We start from the raw sequence: 22,834 nt of genomic DNA, 5'->3' as shown, positions 1-22,834 counted from the left end.
CTCCCGCCCGCAACCCTCCCCTTTCCCGCTCCCTTTCCCCTTCCATTCATGTAAAGATTCATTTTCAATTCTCTTTATATACAGAAGATCAGTTTAGTATATATTAGGTAAAGATTTCAACATTTTGCCCATATAGCAACATAAAGTGAAAAAACTACCATTGGATTACTAATTATAGCATTAAATAGCAATGTACAGCACATTAAAGACAGAGATCCTACATAATTTTTTTTCAAATTAATTAATTTTCTATGCCATTTCCATTTTAACACCAGGTTGGTTTTTTTTTCATTTCCAATTCTCTTTATATATATATATATATATATATATATATATATATTTTTTTTTTTAAGGTATGGCAAAGGAAGCTCAGAGAAAGCAGGTGCCATGCTCAGTGTTATACTGCTAGTAGATAATGAACACAGATTCACCCAAGTCAAGTTTGGGCTCTTAAAGGCTATGCTTTGTGCCCACTTTTGTCTCTGAGATTTTGTGATGCTTATAACTATAATCTGGAATTGTGAAACTTTAAAAGAAGTTACTTATAACAAACGTTCAATTTCATGTAAGTAGACAGGTTAGGAGTCTTACCTCATTTTTCAGTTCTTTGGCAGCTCTCAATTCTCCTTTAAGCTTTAGCATTTTCTGAGCTTTGTTATAAACCTGAAAAAGTCCATGTAAACATGGAGAAGTATAAATGACCCTGACCCTTTAATGATTTTTTCCAGCTGGATCTAGGCTGTCAGCAGAGGGGATGGAAAATACGTACTTGCCTATCCATCTGTTTGTTTTCAAAGGTGTGTTAAACCCTTCACCAAGGAGGTAGGACCATTGTCTTACATCTTTTCCAGAAAATTACTACTTGGTGGACCAAATAGTTTCTGAATTCACCCGTTTTGGAAAGCAAAAGGTCTGAATTGTGCTCATTTCCCAGATTTCTAGTATTCTACGACTCAGATTTAGTTAACATTGCACAGTGACTATGAGCTAGCCAAGATATGCATGACCCAACTTCACTTTCACAATAGCTCTGCAGGGCAGGTCCTGCTACTGTCCTCATTTACAAAGGAGGACACGGAGGCATGGAGAAGCTAAGTCACTTACCCAAAGCCACACAGGCTCTCTTACTACTCCATGAGGATCCTCCACTAATTTTAGAACTATTTCTTTGAAATATCCAATGATGAGAAGTTTCTGAAGCATCAACTTGCCATAACATTGATGCTTGTAAAGTTGGGAAACAAATGCTGAGAATTATCTAGATAAAAAAGCTTCCAAGGAAACCTAAGATTTTTGTATACATATGTATGTGTAAGTACAGGATGATGCCTTTGAGGTCATAATGCACTGAACTTATTAAAATAATGTAATTCATTATGTTTTCAACTCTAAGACTAGAGAAAATTTCCACCAGGCACTTACCTGCAGAACAGTTCCAAGAATGAGAAGCTATCAAAATACTCATTCTTTGTAATGAACCACATACCCAACCCCTTACATAAGACAAGAAGAAGAAAGAATGCTGGTGACACGTGGAATTTGGAATGTTTTATGGAGTTGTATTCTAATTTTCTGCATTGTATACGCTTTTAAATCTCATGCACAGAGATGCATCATGGGAATGATGACGTGGCTAGTCTTACCCAGTAGGGATAGAATGGGTGATGCTGCAGTAACAAACAACCCCCAAATCCCAGAGGTTTTAAGCCAGGAAGGCTTATTTTTCACTCACACTACCTGTCCTTTATGAGTCACCTGGGGCTCCTCCCCACATTGTCCTCACTCTACTCCTCATTGTCCTCAGTTGGTGGAACCTCCACTATCTAGTAGGTTGCCTGTTGCCATGGCAGCAGAAAGGGAACTTGGCAAATCCCTATGGTTCTTAAAGTGGAAGTCACACACTTCACTTCTGTCCACATATCACTGACCAAAACAAATCACATGGGCCATTCCTAACCTCCTCTGTCCCCCAAAAGAAATACTGTTGAACATCACAAATGACTTCCAATCAAGAAGATAGAAAATAGTGTGGCATAACATAACAGTAAAACAGGGCTGTAGGCCACCAAGCTTCTAAACCTGGTTTAGCACCTAATTTGAGGAGTGTCCTTTCAGAAGACCCTCATCTCTCTGAGCCTTCATTTCTGCCTCTGTAAACTGTGGAAGGGGGGTCTGGGTTCCAGTAAATAACTTATAAGTAATTTCTAGCTCTAAGGTTTACTGATTCAATGTTCTATCCTGATGGACATCTTTCTTTATTAGCAACTATGAACTCAGCTCAAGTACCATATAAATGTTGTAATGGTACAAATATATCCTTGGGGATAACATTTCTGCATAGGCAAATCCATTGTATAGTCAGGAGATTGTTCTTAAATCAAATGAAGTTTTGTCCAAAAGGTGGAAACAATGATTTTTTAGATTGTGATGGTTTCATCTACTATGGAGTTACATGACTACAGCTGCAAGGGCCAAGGGTATTTGGAAGGGAAAGTGGAAATGATAGGTTCTAATATTTGCATGAAAATATATTGGATTTTAGTAAGTAAAGCGGGTCAGAGGAAAAACACAGAGCTGAGTTTTGTTCCATGAAGGAGACATAGGAATCCTGTGAGTCATGAGCAGGAGCAGCAGGCAATTTGGAAATGTTTATGGTGGAAAAAATGGAAGGGTTGGATGACAAATTTTAGATGCATTTGACAGTAATGTTTGCCAGATGGATAAGGGAGAGTGCTTTGAGACAGCCCCAAATGCTTTATGAAATGAGCACATGAATCTACACGGCGCTCTCTTAGGAGTGTGGCCTGACAAATATGTTGTAGGGAGGAGAGAACTCTTTTCTTTTCTCCATGTTTTTTCTGCTATATCTGCTCAGGGAACTGCTTTCTTGTTTCAAACAGTGCTGCCTTCTGCCTTTTTAAGTAGGCCTTCCTTGATGACAGCCATGCCCGGAATAGAACTATGTCAAAACAAAACCTTAGTAGAGCATCTGGCGCTGTTTTGTAATTCTTCTCAGTCATATTCTTGAAGCACCTGACAGATTTCTGAGAGACATCTGATGCTACACCCCACATAGGTGATCAGTGTAACTAGTATGAACTCAAATGCCCAAAGGAAAAGTAACTATTTTTCTATTATTCAACCTGTTTGTTGATCCCCACTTCCATAAAGTGGCAGGAAACATAATCTTAATTATTTCTGAGAAAGGACTGTTTTCATTTTTCAGTTAAAATTAATTAGTTTGTGATTCCTTCAATATTTTCAAGGTCTTGCCAGAGTGTACCTGAGTTCTGAGGTCCTGTTTTGGATCCCGGTATCATGAACAGCTTTTGATCCAAGGTCATGAGCATCTCTCTCCAGTGTGCCGAGCTGTCTTTGTTCCGATGCATATACTGCACCTTCTTCATCCTGTTGTCTCTGAGTTAGCTGGCCCTTTCTGACCCTCGAAAGATGTTCCTCCATGTTCCTGATGCAGACAAACACACACACATACAAGCATGGTCTCAGAAACTCTACCAGCACCCCTGGCTTTCCCTTGAAAGGTGCTGGAAAAAGGGGATAGGACCATAGGATCTCGCTCACTTTCCCGGCATTGGTCAAAGTCCCTCTGACAACGGATCACTAAACCTATTTGGGGATCTATTAATATTTTCCCCACTTTTTGCTCCATCTTGTAGATCTCACTAGGGTGAAATTCTCTTGCTTATGTTCCAATGCCTCATCTCTTCTCCTTCCTAATTCAGAGTGTCTTTGTTTAATTTGGGGAGAAGAAGGAAAAAGGGTACAAGCGAACATGCTCATTGAAACACAGGCGACCTGGGGCAAGATGGAAAACTCTTCAGTGAGTATTTCATACACCATCTGTGCACATTAGGCTACACAAATGCCAGGGTCACAGATTGCTGATGCTAGTGCTTTCCCCAAGGCACTGGTAACTTCCTTGGAAAATAATTAATTACTGGCCTTAGAGTGACACTGCTGATTTCTTTTTGCTTTATAACTTGGATGGGAGACAGTTAAGGATCTAAATTTCCTCATCTAGAACATGTTTCTGGGTTTTCTGGGAAAGAGACACTATTCCATTTTAAGTTAAAGGTATTCTTGGGGGTTAATAAAAAAACTCACTTGGATTTACCTGTACTCAGCCACAGGTCTTTCCTTTACTTGTGCTGTGTTTTAGATTTTTCTCAAATGTCCTTCCTATGAATGAAAAAAGTGGGATGAAACTTGGAGCTCTTAGCTACTGAAATGATGGAAGGATATTCAACATTTTCTCTTTTAAAAAATGCAAAAACTATGAATGGACCAGAATTCTCCTTGTCTAACAAATTATTTCTATACAGAATGCATGGATGGAGCCATAGTTTGTGGAGGCCTGGCATGAAGAGCCCACAGTTTTGGAACCAAACCCAGTTATAAAAGAGAAAAATTCCTGGTCAGATGGGGCACATCTAATGTGGGGAGATAACTGTTAAGAGGAGATGATGTTGGAATTGGCTTTTGCTGTGGTTTGGAGTTCTGCATGATAACAGAGAAAATAGGAACCTGATATTAAGAACACTGGACTGTGGTCCAAATCCATGAATGAGGCTCCTTTGGAGAGAAAATAAGGCTATTTGGGTCTCCCCAGAAAGTGGCTTTTGGTGGACAGAAGAAATGAAGGACCATGAAGAACAAGAGATGGGCTCTAGAGTTTATCAGACTCACCGATTCAGGTGAAAATCTCCCTATTGCTATCTACTTGGGTAACTTTCACAGAGGTTGTTAGTTACCTATTGCAATATATATACTCTTTTTCTTCCTTAGTGACAGAACCCTGATTTTAATGGAATGTCTTTATACTCAAAGACTACATCTCCCAGTCTGTCTTGCAAATAAGCATGGCTGTGTTCACTGACCAATGTAATGGAGAAGGAAGTATTGGGACAACTTCTAGGAAATCTTTAGAGATAGCGCTTTGTTCTTTCCCTTCTTCCTAATTGGTTGCAATGTTGATTTGATGACTAGTGCTCCAGCCACCATTTGGAATATGAGGAGATGCTTAAAAAAATGGAAGGAGTCTAGGTCCTTAATGATGTGGAAACACCATGCTGGCCCTGGACAGAGAGAGCAATTTCTATCTAATTTAAGTCACTGTTAATGTGTATCTTTCTGTTTCATGCAGCTGAATCTAATACAAATAGCCAAGTACCCTTGCTTGTCTAAGTTCCTCCACAGAGACTTCTCTGTAACTTACTCTGCATTTCTAGCACCTCCACTAGCTGCTTCTGCAGCACATTTTGCAATCTCTGTTGCATCATGACCAATTCTTCAATCTCTACAAATATTTTTCTCAAATGCTCCTTCTCTTCTTTGACTTTTTTTTTTAAAGATTTATTTATTTATTTGAAAGTCAGAGTTACACACAGAGAGGAGAGGCAGAGAGAGAGAGAGAGAGTCTTCCATCCAGTGGTTCACTCCTCAACTGGCTGCAATGGCCAAAGCTGTGCTAATATGAAGCCAGGAACCAAGAGCTTCCTCTGGGTCTCCCTTGTGGGTGCAGGGGCCCAAGCACTTGGGCCATCCTCCACTGCTCTCCCAGGCCACAGCAGGGAGCTGGAGTGGAGCAGCCAGGTCTTGAACTGGCGCCCATATGGGATGCTGGTGCTTCAGGCCAGGGTGTTAACTCAGTGCAACACAGCGACGGCCCCAGACTTGTTTTTTGTGTGTGACATATCAGTGCTTTGATTTCATTCTTTCTTCTTTTTCACTTGCTATATGGAGTGGGAGGAGCTAGAGTGGGAAGACAGTCACATACTCAGCCTTTCTATTGCCACCACCATTATTTCCATGTCAGTAAGTAGCATTTCCTTTTTAAAAAAGTGATTATGTATTTTAGAGGGAAATAGAGAAAACTAGATAAATAGATGGATAGCACTCCCATCCACTGGGTTACTCCCCAAATGCCCACAAGAGTCTGGGCAGGGCAAAGGGAAAGCAGGGAACCAGGAATTCAATCCAGATCTCCTATGTGAATCACAGAGACCCAAATATTGGAGCCATCATTAATGCCTCCCAGGGTGAACGTTAGAAGGAAGCTGCAATCAGGAGCAGATCCAGGACTCGAACATAGCCTTCTGGTATGGAATTGGACATCCCATAAAATTTCATTTTTGAGGTACACATTCCATTTAATCTGGTTGCCATGATCACAGACACGCCAGAAAAAAAAAAAAAAAAAGCCTCCCACCTGATTGCTTTCTTTCTTTCTTTCTCTAAGAAATACATTCTTTTTGCCTGTTGAAAATGATATACTTTCAAGGTCCAACTAAATTGCCATTTCTGTGATCTTCTCTACATGTACATGCAATATTAATATGTGTATGGCAGCCACTGTACACTAGGCACTATGCATAACATAGTCAATCCTCCTAGCAGCCTTGCCACATGTGCGGTACCTCTTGCAGCACCTTATATCTATTCCTCTTTTAACAAAGTCATTAGCTTTTATTATGCTTATTTGTGATCTGCTTTTTCCCCACACAAAGATAGCAGTGGTCTACTCCAGTGAAAGAACAGGAATATACAGATCTTTTCGAAATAATCTTGGGTTTTCAGAAAAGCTGCATAGGCGTGCAATCATTCCTGTAGATGCCTTCCCCAGCTTCCCTAACATTAGCATCATAAACAGTGATGATACGATGATCAATAGTAAGAAATTAACAACTATTAACAGAACTCCAGACTTCATTACACTGTCGCCAGTTGTTCCATCAATGTCCTTTTGCTATTCTAGGGTCCCATCTGACTCCCATGTTGCACTTAGTCATCCTTTATCTCCAGATTCCTCCAACTTGTGATGGTTCCTTAGTCTTTCCTTGACTTTCAAGATCTTGACATTTTCAGAGTACTGGCCACCTGCTTTACCAATGTCCTTCAATCTGGATTTTCCTGACATTTCCTCATGCTTAGATTGAGACTATGCCTTTGGGTAAGTGTATGATAGCCCACTTTCTTAATGAATTATTTCAGGGGATTTTTCATGTCAATATATCTCATCATTCATGATAACCTTGTTCATTTGGCAATACTTAGGTCTACCGGATTTATTTACTATAAATGTAATTTTCCCCATTATAATTAATAAGTCTCTTGGAGGGAGATACTTTGAGGGCCTATAAGTGTCCTGTTTCCTCAAGCTTTCACTATTTTGAGCAAGGCAATCTCACTTGAAATAATTTCTACTATGGTGTTCTGAAGGAGACTTTCTATTTTCTTTCCCTTATTCCTTCTACATTTATTCTTTGGAATTATTTGCTAAGGAAGAGCTGTCCCCTCTTCCCAGTTCAATGAATTATTTTTTCACACATGGATATCTATTTTATGGATTATAATCTGGTACCATTATTTATGTTGTCATTCAAATGCTCCAGCTTTGGCTACCAGGAGCTCTTACAGGTTGGTTCCTGTGCCCTTTCAGAAAGCCCACTGTTCTTTTGGGAGCACTTCTTTACTCTCTGGCCTCACAAGGTGCTCCGGAGTTGTCCTGCACTTTCCTTGCCAGCTAATTCTTCTGGGAATCAGGACTCACATTTTGACTAGAGTCATGTGACCAGGGGCCAGTTAACTTCTCCTCACATCCAAACAATTGGAATAATAATGCCCGCCTTAAAGAGTTGTAATGGAAACTAGATAAATAACACAGGCATAACAGAGACCATATTTCCAACTCTGTAAAATTCTAAAATGTAGAAACTGCTTTTTGAGTTGCCCTTGGCTGTTTTCTGCCTTGTACTATGCACCAAAACTCTTGAGAAAGAATTTTCCAGATACTGTTATTTCCTCTCCCCCTCTTAGTCTTCACCCAAGCTTTAAAGGGTTCAATGAAAAAGTCAAGGCCTTTTGGAGGCAATATGAGCAACTGGCCTTTGCCAAGGTGCCTGCTTTCCAGCAGGTTAAGGGTTAAATACTTTGTGATAACTTCAGCACTGAACTGCCAAGTCTCTTAGGTTCAGCTCAGCAATCAAACTGCATAACCTAATAGAGCCTCTGGTGCTACGGGAAACACAAGACACTGATTTATATTTTAATATCAGTAATTTCCACAAGAGCAACATTTCTGAGTGTCATTTTACAATTTCTGTCAAATGCCAGCTCAGTTTTTCTTGATTCTGTTTATTGTGTCTGAATTCGCAACCTCATCCGCCATGCAGATTCTTGGCTCCCAGGAGTACAGAACATTTCCATCTTTTTCTGGAATGGGAGGAATGGGGATGGGGGGCAGAGATGCGGCTATAAGATAATTGGAAATGTAAATGAAATACTGTTTATTAAGAAATGGTTATGAAATACTTTCAGTAAAAAAAAAAAAAAGTCACTCCCGCACAAACTTTGTAAAAAAAAAAAATGACAAACAAAAGGGGAGTTTGGGATCCAAACTGGAGTCTTTCCTTGCAGAAAGAAAAACGGTGCGTGTACTGCAAAACTGAGAAGAGGGAACTCGTATGGGGAAGATTTGGCCAGCTTTATTATAAGACGCTTGCTATGGCCATTAGCACTGGAGCAGGTTGTAAAGTGCTTTGGCATCCTTAAGGATCAAAGGTATATGGCTACATAAATGCCAGATGTTGCCATTAGAAAGTGGGGGTGGGGAGCTGATTCTCTCCTGTATTCTTTGAACATCTAATAAAAGAACAAAGCTTGTGCTACTGGCACCAAGCCCCATCTCCCAGCCCCTGTGCCTAAGGGATGGGAGAGCTTCCTGCGGCCCCTGGTTGCAGATGCACACCCCTGGGTGCCCAGTGTTGCCCCCTAGTTCCCTGTGGGCCTGGGGCTCCTGTTTCTGCACTGACACTTTCCCTGACCTTTCCTGAGATTTCTTGTGTGAAAGCTCAACACAGTGCTGTTTTCAAGGCCTGCAACTTCGCTTTGGCTGGAAAGGATCTTTGGCTCTTAGCTGTTGGGGCAGGCAACTGAGAGTCGAAAGCAAGGCACTGGCACCCCGGTGAAGCTGTTTGTGAGAATTCTCAGGACCCCTTCTACGCAGCAGAGTTCCGAGTCTTGGTGATCCCTCTCTTCTTCAAAGCCACAGCTCTGCTAGGTTGCAGGAGCCCAACGCCACTTGTTCTGCCCCTGCTTGGTGTTAAGACCTCATGCATTTCACCAGCATCCTTCAGTTTCACACACTCTAAATCCAACATCATGTCTCATTGCCAAACCTCTGGCAGAAACCGTGTTGAGTTTCTCAGTGGAGCTATCGACCACATTGACTGAAGCCGCAGCAACGTGTTTCTCCCCATCCAAAAGGGTAAAAATAACAGGAACAAGTTGTCGGAAATGAAATTTCAATTCATCCACGCCCTTTCTACACTTCTGCTGCGACTCCCAAGCAGGGATCGATAGTGTTTAGACAGCCAAGGAGATTTTTTCCCCTCTTAAAGCACCAGATCAATAGTGGAAAAAAAAAGAAAAAAAGAAAAAGGAAAAGAAAAAAAAAAAAGAAAAAGAAAAAAATAGAAAGAAAAATAAAAAAGAAATCCTCCAGCCCTGTGTATGTGTTGTAGTAAATGTGAACAGATCAGAGGCCTTCGGCTAAATGGACTGACTGAAGGCAGCAGCAGTCCAGTGCTTGGTAACTAAGAGCACATCAACTGCACAAGTGGCAACAGGGAGGTAAGCCCAGTGCTCCCGCAGCTGTGACAGCAAGGAGGCTGCAGAGGGAACGCTGTCCCAAAATGAATGGAAGAAATGAACACATTCCTGTGCATGGCAGCATGGGGGTGTGGCTTAAAAACACAGAAATACTCAGTACGGATTGCTGGCTATCACGGCAGTGCATCGTATCGGAAAACGGTACGCTTCATCCGTTGTGTCTCTAGCTTTCTGTTTTTTTTTGTTTGAAAATTTTTGGCATTTTCTTTCTTCCCATAATGCTGCCCACTTCTTAAACATCTAGGAAGATTCTGAACTCTGCATTTCTGGGTTACCTGTCACCTCAGTACAGTCATGTCTCTGACTCACCCAGTTTCCTTATTTGCTCCTGCCAGTGCTCTCTGAGGCCTGTTTTATCTACTGCACTTCATCCCATTATTCATGTGAGGGAGAAATTGGGTCGAAGCTCAATGCTGATTTTTCTCAAATGATTTATCCATGAGCAGCCTTGTCCTCCCTTTATGAAAATTTCTGTATTTTATTGCATCCTACCCTTTTATCCATCAAAGATAAATAATACAGTGTGAAGACAGTCACATGGGCTGGGCTGACTTCAAAATTTGATCTTTTGTTTCAAGAGCAGGGGGACCAATATATGGTAGCCCCAGTTATGGGATGACAAGCTAAAGACTTCTGAGGTGGACCATCACAAAACAACTCCTTAATGTCATTTGGGAAAGCCAATCTCAGGACTAAAAAGATTTTCACATAGCCAGTCCTTCTTTGTGGGATTTAAAATGTATTCAGGTTGCAAAGCCCCCAGGTGAACTGCTGTAAACACGGGAATGCCAGCCTTAATTACAAAAGGCTTGCTACTGTTATCAAAGATATTGTGCTAACTTTTATAACACATTAGCTAAATTTGGTGTGGAAGCATATAAAAGAAGATAACATGTCAACATGTATTAATTTAGATATTTTAGTCCTTTATAGTAGGCTTGGTTAAATACATGTTTATAGTTAATAGTTAAAAGAAATGATTCTTACCAATTGTGCTATAAATAGAAGCTTGTCTTAGAGTCACTTCCTGCTTCTTATGAGCCCAAATTTTAAACCAAATCTGTTTTCTTTATGGTCACCAGTGTATCTCAAAGACAGCTTAGAAGAAGAGAGATGCATTCCAGTTACTTCAAAAGTCAAGAGGTTGGGTGATACTGGGAAACATCTCTCTCAATGGATACTTCCAAAGATGAAAAAAGAGAAACACAGACTATAAATATGAATCTATTTAATAATCTGAAAGTACCAAGAATCCAGTATGCAGTAGGTGAAGCAGAAATGTACAATGACAACCAACTACGAGAATACTTGTGCTGTGAAATGGCCCACTTCCCTCCTGCAGGTGGCATCACACAGAGCTACCTTGTAACTGTGGCGCTCTCTCTCTCTGCTGGGTCTTCTTACTCACGTTTTTAAAATTTAAAGATTTGAATATATAATGTAGTCATGTGCTCCCAAAATGTGAAAAAGGTCTTGGGCTGGGTTCCTCTTTATCCCTCGCATCACTGTGCCTGTTAGGTGAGGTGGACTCTTGTACTGTATCAACCAGCTCTCCTGTTCTCTGGCTCTGGTGGGTTTGGCTGGTGCAGAGTGTTAGCAGGAGACCAGAGGGAAAGAAGAACATGCTGTATTTGCATGCACATCTCAGATCCTCCCTGGTAGGTCCCCAGGAGTGACTGAGACTCTGGTCTCTCAAGGCCTCTCCAAGGGGCTACTCTGTTGTTCACTGCAGGTCTGCTCCCTCTCCTGGCCCCTGAGGCCTGGAGGTGACCAAGGTCTGCTCTTACTTCACAGAGGCACTGCATGATGTCTTTTTTTTTTTTTTTTTGGACAGGTAGAGTGGACAGTGAGATAGAGAGAGACAGAGAGAAAGGTCTTCCTTTGCCATTGGTTCACCCTCCAATGGCCACCGTGGCTGGAGCACTGCGGCCGGCGCACCGCGCTGATCCAAAGGCAGGTGCCAGGTGCTTCTCCTGGTCTCCCATGGGGTGCAGGGCCCAAGCACTTGGGCCATCCTCCACTGCCCTCCCTGGCCACAGCAGAGAGCTGGCCTGGAAGAGGGACAACTGGGACAGAATCTGGCGCCCCGACCGGGACTAGAACCCTGTGCACCGGCGCCGCAAGGCGGAGGATTAGCCTATTGAGCCGCGGTGCCGGCCTGCAAGATGTCTTGTAGCTTCCTTACACTATGCCAATACCTTTGTGCCTAGTCCCTTTATAGAATATTTCACATATTTTTGGCTTGAGCATGCTATCTACTTCTAGCTGCGACCCTGATTAATAAGGTCAATGGCGAATGTCTCTTTCACACCTGTGTCTGTTTTCTAGGGCTGCTATAACAAAGTGCCACGACTGGGTGACTTCAAATTACATCAGTGTTTGGTCCCACAGCTCTGGAGGCTGACCGCAGGGTCAGGGTGCTGGCATGGTTCTTTCTGAGGGTTGTGACAGAGAATATGTTCCATGCATCTCCTAAGTTTCTGGTGGTTGGCTGGTTATCTTTTGGTTTTTGTGGCTTGTAAACCTATCATACCAATCTCTGCCTTCGTCTTTACATATTATTCCCCCTGTTTGTAAGTCTTTCTCCAAACTTCCCTTTTATAAGGACCCCAGCCACTTAAAATTAGGGATTCACTCTACTCCACTATGACCTCATCTTCATCACTAATGCAATGACTTTATTTCCAAATAAAGTCACATTCTTGGCTATTAGGGGTTAGGACTGCACCATATGAATCTTGGGGAGGGGGGACACAAATAATCCATACAGCAGTAAAACGTGCTCAAGTGTCTTCTATTCAACAACAACAAGAAACAAGACCCCACTGTTGCCTCACTCCTCCCCTCTCCCCTGCTGGCACCTTGCCATTCATCTTCATGTATGAATTATTTATGATTGCTGGCTCTTTATATTTCCTGTGCCACCTTCTTCTGGCTCTACTCACTACTTCCACCCTGAGAGGCAGCAACTCTGATTGGCCAAGGTCAAATTTCTTTTGTTAGCTCCAGTGGATTCTTTTTAGTCTTCATTGTATTTGACAAACTTGGCAGCATTGGTTGCTTCCAGAATCACTTTCTAGAAACATTGTCTGTGCCTGGTTTCTGAGACTCTCTCCAGGTTTTCCTCCTGCTTATCTGGCTGACTGCTTCTCTTTTCTCAGCAAGTGTCTCCTCTGTCCATTCCTGAAATGGTCTCTTACTTTCTCTTTCATCTTGTCCTCCCCTACATCCATTCAGAGTCTTGATAACAAAATGAGGATTTCACCCAAAACAACATCGCCAGCCTAACTCTCTCTCCATTTGGAGCTCTAGATCTATGTACATGCTACCTTCTAGATAGCTATGTTCAACTGTTCTACAATTCAACCTCTCCAAAACCAAACACATAATACACTATGCCAAACTGCTTCCTCTCCTGTATCATCTATTTTACTTATTTAACAAATATATATAACATTTATTGTATTCCAGACATTCTTTTTTTTTTTTTTTTATTTTTGACAGGCAGAGTGGACAGTGAGAGAGAGAGAGAGACAGAGAGAAAGGTCTTCCTTTGCCGTTGGTTCACCCTCTAATGGCCGCCGCGGTAGCGTGCTGCGGCCGGCGCACCGCGCTGATCCGATGGCAGGAGCCAGGTGCTTCTCCTGGTCTCCCATGGGGTGCAGGACCCAAGCACTTGGGCCATCCTCCACTGCACTCCCTGGCCACAGCAGAGCTGGCCTGGAAGAGGGGCAACCGGGACAGGATCGGTGCCCCGACCGGGACTAGAACCCGGTGTGCCGGCGCCGCAAGGCGGAGGATTAGCCTGTTGAGCCACGGCGCCGGCCCAGACATTATTCTTAACACTTCATTATTAACACATGTAATCTATATAATCTGTATATGTAATCTGTGATAAAGGTGCTTTGATTATTTTCATTACTGATGAGAGACAAGGGCACAGGAAGGGTAAATAACTTGTCCAAGATTATATAGTAATGTGTGATGAAGCAGTGATTCTAACTCAGGTAACCCAACTCTGGAGTTGTGTTTTAACTATTTCTATTTGCCACCTCAGAGAAAGGTGTTCAAGCCTAGAAATCCAAGCACCATTTTGGTTTTTCTCTCTCTCTTTCTCTCTTACTCACTTCAACTCCCAAGCAACTCATCCCTTACCAAGTCCTGCCTATTATATCTTCTAAATAAATCTTCTATTGGCCCTCTTCATTTCCAATGCCATATCCACTCTTTCAGAAATCAGAGGAATGAATGATCATGGTATTAGCCTGCTCATAATCCTGTAATAATTCTTCATTGTTCTTATACAAAAAAGTTTTGGAGAAGTGGGTTATGGGACTTCCTTTATCCTTGTCCAGTATTTTTGACCCTCATCCCTACTATTCTTCACACTTTCCCACACAGCTCTACTGAATTACGTTGTTTTCCAGGCATATCCCTAGCCTCTGGCCCATGCTATTTGTGCTATATGTGTCATTCCATTCCTCTCCTGTCACCATCTTTGAGCTAACTCCAGCTGACCCCTGAAAACTTACGGTAAATATAATTTCCTCTAAAGTATTCTCTGGCTCTCCAAGCCTGGGTTTTGTAAATATGTGCTCCCATCCTGATCCCCTGAACATCCTACCATGGTAGTCATCCTACTATGTTAGAATTGTGGGCATACTTGACTGTAAACTCCATTATCAAGAGATTGTCTTTCTTGTTCACTATCTTACCTCAAGTATGTGGACAAGTATCTGGTGCAGAGTAGGTACTCAATAACATTTGTTGAAAGAATGAGGGCCATATAATTAATTTAGTGTTAAAAAAAATCACAGTTATTGGAACTGCAAAACTCTTGGTTCACAAGGCCAGCACATTCTCTCTCTGTAGACAAAAGTGAGAAACTAAAGAGGTTTCTAGGTGACAGAATCAGAAATAATGGACACTGAAATAATACAATGACGAATGTCAGCTTCCGACGGGATCATGTAGCTGTCCTAGAGAGCGAAGATCTGTCCAACGGAACTGATACTCATTCTGTTGGCCAAGGCTCCCTCATCATAGGAAGGGTCCAGGTATCATTCCCTTCCCTCTGTGATGAAATTTTCCCTTCTTCCCTACATCATGAGAATGATAAACTCTGTTCTTCCACAGTCAACTACGGTCCAGTTAGGTTTTACAGATCTGAGAGCTGTTTTGTCTGTCGAAGGTGACTTTGGGTATGGTTCATCTCTCCCGGAACAACCTTTCTGTCATTTTCAAGTTCTGAGGGAAGCCCCCTTGTAATCCACTTTGAAGCTGCAGAGTGTCCCAAAGGGCTAGTGCTGTTCAGAAGTGCAGTGGATTATTTTGGCATGATCAAGAAGGATTTGATCTTGCCTTTGATCCTGATAAATGAAGATGGGTTGTATTCTAAGATACTGAGGAGAAACAAAAATTCCCAGCTAGAGCTGGAAGAGTAGAAGGGTCAGGGTTGTGAAGAGCTTCAGATGCTAGGATTCAGAGCCTGGAATGGGAGCCATGGAAGTTTTGGAGCACAGGAATGACACATTAAAAGTTGCTTCACAAAGACTGGCCTCACTTTTATGTGTATGAGACAAGGTAGACAGAAGCAGGAAGAGGAAATAATGGCCTAAAGAGCTAGATAGGAATTAATTTATCTCTATAATAGTATGTTATTTCCAAATATATAAACACATCCTATAGAGGTTTACTAAGTACTGAGTAAAAACAAACAAGAGAACCTAGTTTCTAAAGAAATCTTTACTAAATGAAGATCAGTGGTGGGTGAGGTTTATAACTGTCATTGGTACAATCTGTGGTTCTGAACGGTGTATTTTCTTCGATCATTAGATATGCCTGCAGTTTAAAGTTGGTGGCAGTGGACTCTAAGAACTGCCTACGTTCAACTGGTTGGGTTAAAATAGTTTGAGGTACTCGTTTAGTAGTTTGGGACTTGAAAACCTTTCTCTTCTGAACAATTTCTGTTGTACTGGGATCCACCCTGAACCCTGTAGGATGACTTGCTGAACATTTTGTTGGTAACCCTAGAGGGTCCAGGTGAGATGGAGGAGGGGTTGATACTGGAGAGAAGTGGTAGACTTACCTACATCAAACCTGTTTATACTTCAAAGTCTTTTTCCTATAGCTGTTCTTCAGTGATTATGTCGTGGAAGGGAAGGGAGAAGGGGGTGGTTACATATGGGTGCAGCTATTGTTATGCTGGAAAATACTTTTTGACGAACAGTCATTTCCTTCCACTGCCGGAGGGTGTTGATAATGAGCAAATTACCTTTTACTCCCTCTGGTGTGGATGTGAAATTGGCTGTTAATAGAGTTGCTAATGCTACTGGGTTAGCATGTGATTGTTCTATTTTAAGCCAATTTAAGTTATATTTGGGGAGTAGCCAATCAGATATCTCCTAAGAATATGGGCCCAACTGCAGCATTTAATATTGAAAAAGCTGCCTCACCCACAGATGTGGCTGTGAGCAGGAAGTGCTGAACATGCTGTCATTAACAAGAAATGTTTTAATACATTGTCTTTTTTCCTTTGTAGGTACAAGAATGGTCTCATTAGGCAAATACCAAATGTTTTCATCATAAGATAGGACCCATTTCAAACCTCAATAATATAGAATGCCATCAACCAATGAGATACTTTGTTTAATCTAACAATGGGTTAATATTGGTCATTTCATTATGCTTGTTCTACAGTGAGAGCTTACTAGAAAATGAAGTGTTCAGAGATTAGTTGAAAGGAGCAAAAGAGGTGAGAGATTTTACCGAATTATATGCTCGATTGGGCTAATTAAAGGTACAGATGCATTAGTGGGTTACGGGAACATCTTTGGACTCTAAAAATGCCTGCTAAGGAGGGGGACCATGTGTTCTAATCAGAGATGGCATTGTGAGCCCCACCTCCAAGGGCAGGGAGTAAGCTTTTCTCTATTTTTTTTTTTTTTTTGACAGGCAGAGTTAGTGAGAGAGAGAGAAAGGTAGCTTTTCTCTCTTATATACTCCCTAGCCATCCCCTAAAGCACATATAACCACCTGGCACCTGGTGGCTGCATTAAGTGAGTTACTTTGGAAGGTTTCTTGATTAAATAGGATATTCTTGTACAAAGCACTGTGGATTTGTGGTTTTCATGTTTTATAGGCTTTTCATGTTTTAAATATAAGGCTGATTAACTAGACACAGAAAAAGAAACAGGTATGAGGGATGGAAAATAAAACTTAACTGATGTGATACAGAAATGTATAGTGTATGCCACTCTGGTTTGGATTAATTGGGCTTGGCACTATTATGGTTCCTGTCACCTGATCAGTTCACTGGGCTGAAGCAGTTGGGGGAATGGAATGTGTTGGTGCCCAACAACACCCAACCTCACCTCTGCCAAAAAGACCTCCCTAACTTGCCATGGAAAACCCATCCACATAAGAATGCCTTGTGCCAGGGTGGGATAGAGGCGACTGGGACAGGTGCTCATTTACCCAAAATGTACAATACATGACAATAAATGGGCTGGTCAGAGGTGATTAAAAGCTTGGGCATTTGGAAAATATTTTTAATGCTGACACACCACAGACTTCACAAATATTACCTCGTTAGTTTTCCTAACAATTTCTGGAGGCAGACACTTTTCTCACACGCATTCTGTAGTTGAGGAAACTAATGCTCAGACAAGTTAAGTAATTTTCTCAAGATTTCACAGCCCCTCAATGCAGAGGCAGGATGTGAAACCACATTATCTGGCTCCAAAGTCCATGCCCTCAGCCGCTACAACTTGCTCTTTAAGCCAGTCCCTTGAAGATGCATGGGATTTGAGCAGAGAGAAAAGAGGAATGGGTGAGATGAGGAAGGACATCATGGACAGCACTCCAAGGATGCTGGATGACATGTGACCCATGGAGAGAACCCCAAGGCCAGCAAGCACTGGAGCAGAGGTCATGTGGGTTGGGGTTTGAGTGCCCATCCTGGAGAAATGGATAGAGAAAGGGGACTGGCAGAGAGCTGAAAGAGAGGCCCCAGAAGGGGAACAAGAAGAGACGCCTCTGCAAAGGGGAGAAGGCAGAGAGGTGATGGCAGGGTCTGGGTGGCTACTGCTGCCAAGTTCAAGTAAGAGAAGGAAATTTAAGCCTTTTCTGGTACAGTAGGAGGCCACTCTTGACCTTAGTGCACACAGGGTGGGCAGAACAGAGAAGTGAGGTTACACTGTAGTTGATGAAGAGTTCCTGGGAGGTGAGATGGCATTAACATTTTCCTAGTTTTACAGTAAAAGGAGCAGACAGAGAGGAAAAGAAAAGGGAGGTAAAGAGAAGGCATGGAAGGGGAGGGAAGCTGGTGAGGCTAGCTAAGTGTCAGATGCAGATGCGGGTGGGGGCATGGGGGACGCGGGAAGCAGTGGCTGAGTGAGTAGCATGGAGGGACAGAATTTGTGCTGGGCCTGGGCACCCTGTGCCGCACACAAAATGACGATTATTTCCTCCAGGCAGTGAGCATCACATAGAAAGTACAGATGCAGACTTAATACAGGGGACTTTATAAGATATCCTGACCACGTGGGCTTTGAGGGATGCCCTGTGTGTCCCCAAGAGAATACCAGGCACACAGCAGTCTCTCAGCATGTTTGTTGACTGAATAAATGGACCTTATTTACATTTTTATTGTGAATGTTTTAAAAAAAGGATATGGTACTGATTTTAAAAATATTTGAAAATGCAGTCATAAAAAAATTAAAAATTTTTGGTGTGCAGATCATTTTAGGAAATGTTGCAAATCCAGCCAGCCATCCTGCCCCCAGGCTTTGAGGTAACAGGGCCATGATAGGATTTCTCACTGAGTCAGAGAAAGTTTCTGCTCTCATATTTCTTCTAATTTACAGACACATTCTGTATTTTATTAAAGGTAGGAAAAATAGTTTCTGAGGCATAAGGTATAGTTAAAGGTGTTAAGAAAATGTAAAACAATTTTACTAGTGTCTTGACTACTAATTTGGATAAATGTTTATTCTCAAAATGTTCCAGCATTATCTTTTTCTTCCAGAAAAGTGAGGCACATGCCACTAAAAATACATTTAGTACCTTTGAGAATATTTTTCACGTGATTTATTGGGGTGATATATGTATGGGCTATTTATTTAAATATATCTCTTATTTCCAGTAATGCTGCAACCTCATTAGAAACGACTTGGCTCATTGCTTAAGCAAAATGATATAGCGATTTAGGACCTTTCCTTTAAAAATAGGCTGTTTTCCTCTAATAGTTTACCAGAATTGGGGATCTATTTTTAGAAAAGTACACCAGACTGGGTAAGGTCATGGCCTTGAGCCTTAGGGAATTCCTCCAGAAGTTGTATCTGTTGCATATTCTGGTTCGTTCTTCTCCCTGATTCTCCAGAGGGAAGAAATTCTCTGCTCGAGGTAGTGAGGGCACAGCTGCTTCTCTAGGGAACTGTGGAGTTCTCTGGAGAGTGTCTGCACCGTGCTCTCAGCGGCATGCACTCAGCCATTAAGATATTGGGAAGGCCCGGACCTAGCAGGGAAAAACTGCTTCCACTTTTGGTGACATTGTAGCACTATTTGAAGTATTAGAAAATGAAATTTGCTAGGTACTAAGCATGCAGTGCTGAATCCCCTCTCTGTTGCTGATTGATTCACATGTCCACAGCACATATGTCAGTTCTAGAACAGAACAATAGCACGGGTGTGTGCAATCCCTCCAGCAGCTAAGATATGGAAATGTTTCAGCAGCATCCCAGTGTTCTTGTCTCATTTCTGACTACTGCCTTCCCCCTCAGAAGTCACCATCATACTACATTTTGTATCTATTTTATCTGATGAGAAAATACTTTTATTACATATGTATATTTCTCCCTAAGTAGAAAGAGAAAGATAGAGATGGAGGGAGAGAGGGAACGAGAAGGAGGGAGGGAGAAGGAGAGGGAGAGGATGAGGGAGAGAGAGTCCCGCAGCTTACAGCAAGTTTAGACAGTATGCGAATTTCCTCAGGTGTTTTGTCCTATTTGTTGATCCAAATTCAACTGTTATAGGATGTTAAAAATGTTAAAAAGTTTATTAAATCCAGTTGGTGTGCATATGAGGGAACTGGCAGTTTCACTGGTTGTTTGTGGTATGTTAATTGTTTTTTTTCTTGAAAGTAATTTAGCAATATGGAACAAAAGTCCTAAAAAATACAGTTGACTTGGCAATTCCCCTTCTAGGATTTTATTTTGAGGAAAGAATAGAATAAGTGTATAAATACGTTTGTTTAACACTGTTAACTGCTGAGTTACTGGTCAGAGCAAAAAGAAAAGAGGAGTGGAGTATGGCCCAGGTGCTTGGGCCCTGCACCCACGTGGGAGACCAGGAGGAAGCACCTGGCTCCTGGCTTCGGATTGGCACAGCACGCCGGCCGTAGCGGCCATTTGGGGGGTGAACCAATGGAAGGAAGACCTTTCTCTCTGTCTCTCTCTCTCATTGTCTAACTCTGCCTGTCAAAAAAAAAAAAAAAAAAAAAAGAGGAAAAAGAAAGAATCTAAATAATCAAAAGTTATTGATTAAATAACTACGAAGCAAATTCATAACAGTGGAAGTATACGTCTGTTACAGTCAGTAGGAAAAATCAGTTATATAATATGTATATGGACTTTCTTATATGCAGGACCATATAATTTTTATACAAATAACATATATTTATTTTAATTGGGAAAATTGTGATTGTAAATATACCAATTCTACACACAGTGGCAAGGCTTTAGGTGATTATTATTGCTTTCTGTATTTTTAATTTTTCTATAAGAATAAAAGAATACTTATTAGTGAGTGAGACAATCTGGAGATTTTTTTATACTGCTAGACTCCATTATCCACCTGTGGATTACACTTGGAAAATTTACCATCATAGATTGATATCTACTAGGAAGACTTTTTTTTTTTTTATTCCCCTTTTGTGCTGTCTGGAGATGTACACTGGTTTTTATATAAGCCTAAAAAAACAGAAATATAATTAGCCCCCTAGTATGTTCTGTTTCATTTAATAAGAAGTTAGATGTATATTATTCCTTATCATACAAGGGCACTCCAAAACGTTTGCGGAAGTTGAATTAAAAGGTAAGTTCATTGTTGCAAAAATGTTTTAAATCCTTGCATATTTTTTCTTATACATGTGGATTTCAACATTTTTTCCACCAAAATGAGCTTATCTTTGAGTTCCATTGTTCATGAACATTTTGGAACCCCTTGCACACAAGTACATACCAGCTCCTATCAGTATGGAGCAAACATTCTACCACCCCTCACTGCCCAGCCTCCATGTTTTCCTCCAGGTGGTTTGATATTTCTAATTCCATTTATCATTAGGTGGGCGAGAGTATATAGTGCCAGGTATAGTAATTATCAAGACCACATTTTTTTTTTTTAACTTGGTATAAAACTGGTCAAATATTTTCATTTTATAGCCTCTGGTCTCTTGGAGCCTCTGGTCTCGTACAGCAGTTCAGCAAGTTCATTAACTAATTCCCTGAAGGCTGGGAAACATGTGTTATCTGGACCTGATGATTTACATATTGTGCCATGTTTTCAAGTATTCCCTTACCTGGTTTATTTCAACATCTATATTTAAAGGTCTTCATTACTTCCTAATTATCTATGCTCCCTTTCTTTATTTTTCTTGTTAAAGACCAATTTAAAAGAACTGCTCAGTATCTCTGCCACTCAGAGTCATCATTAATTTCACTCCCATTCTCATTTATTAGTCCAGCCACTTTATTGCCCATGCTTCCCCCTCCCTGGCCCGTTTGCTTTGCCTCTAACTTCCACGGCAGTATTAACTCATTGTGTCTTTCTGCTTCTTTGCTGCTCTTCTCTTGCTTTCCTGGATGAGCCTTAGAAAGAGTTGCCCACCCCCTCTTCCTCATCCTTTCTTTATATCTGCCCTGGGCTTTCTTCCTCTCTTAGATCTTTCCAAGGTTCTTTGTCAAGCGGTTCCTTAGAATTTTCATGCAAGGCATCCTAGGTCCTTGTGGCTTAAAGTGATTTGAAAACTCTGTGCCTTGCCTGTAGTGCTATCTTTATTCATCCAAATTGGATTTTTGAAAATCTTTGAACTTGAGCAAGTTACTTAAAGTTTTTAATTATGGAGATGAGGTCCTATCACCTGGGAAGTGGCATCTTGTGGTCAATGGTATCAGTCTGTTAATGGGGGGAGGGGAAGAATCAGTAGAGATGTGAGGTCACTGTTTATGCCTTGGTCAGGATATAGACTTTGCAAACCCAAATCCATCCTTGGCAAAGAAGCTTACGTGCTGTTGGTATTCTAAGTTGTTGACACCAAACTTGGTTTCCTGGGTAGAAAACACCTTGTGGAAGGCAAGCAGCTTGCTCTGTATAAAGGCAAGATTCATAAGTGTTGCTCAGGAGTTCCCCTTTCTAGTTTACATTAGTTAATGGAAGGAAAACCAGTGCTAGATTTTACGCTCATAAATTTAAATGCAACAATCTACGTTTCTCCTAGGCAGGTAATGAATGTGTGATTTCAGGACAGCTTCTCCAGTCTGCAGCAGCCATGAGGCATGCTGGGCAGTCTCCCTCAAGAGAGAACTTGCCACAGTGAGTGCAGTTAGCTGACAGCCTCCAGCTGCGTGTGTCTCCAGGACCGCTTCTGGCCAATGACGGGGCACAGCAGTGGCATCAAGCCCCCATTTTTATTTTCTGGCCAATGTGGAACTGCTCAATAGGTGATCTTTGTACTCGGTTGTCCTATTGGGCTGACCAAGCTGTTCTCCAAGCTGCATCGCTGTCCAGGACTCTTCCTACCTCATTTTTCTCTCTTTCTCCTCCTTTGACAGACGTCAGACATGCATGCAGTCTGAAGGCTCTCCCTGCCTACCCTGTTCCCTCTTCCCTTTATGTATCACTCTATCCCTTGCACTTCTAACACCGTCTCAGCATCTGCTTCTTGGAGGACCTGAACTGCACAAGAACCCAGCCTCCTTTCAACCACGCTAACCTCTCCTGCCTCCCCCATCCATCCTGCCTGGCATGAGCTCAGCCATAGGCTCTTTCATGTTACTTTGTGGAAAAACTCAAGTACTACCCAGTCACAGAATGAATTCTAGGCTAAATAAAAATGGGATTGGGGCGGGGGTCATCTTCAGTTTGG

At 41.7% G+C, this 22,834-nt stretch overlaps 1 long non-coding RNA gene across 1 annotated transcript in view; it reads right to left on the bottom strand.

Annotated features, from left to right (window-relative positions):
* Positions 1-3,399: 3,399 nt before the first annotated feature.
* LOC133748553 (uncharacterized) overlaps positions 3,400-22,834 on the bottom strand; it is a 115,424-nt gene continuing 95,989 nt past the window's right edge. The window contains exons 3-4 of the long non-coding RNA XR_009864467.1: positions 4,136-4,200; positions 3,400-3,466 (exon numbers count right to left, since the gene is read on the bottom strand). This is a non-coding gene — a long non-coding RNA (uncharacterized LOC133748553). The remainder of the gene's footprint in view (positions 3,467-4,135; positions 4,201-22,834) is intronic.

The sequence above is a fragment of the Lepus europaeus genome, chromosome 19 (assembly GCF_033115175.1).
Source record: "Lepus europaeus isolate LE1 chromosome 19, mLepTim1.pri, whole genome shotgun sequence".
NCBI lineage: Eukaryota > Metazoa > Chordata > Mammalia > Lagomorpha > Leporidae > Lepus > Lepus europaeus.
Note: the sequence above shows the minus strand (reverse complement) of the source record. Positions and strands in the feature narration are given on the sequence as shown.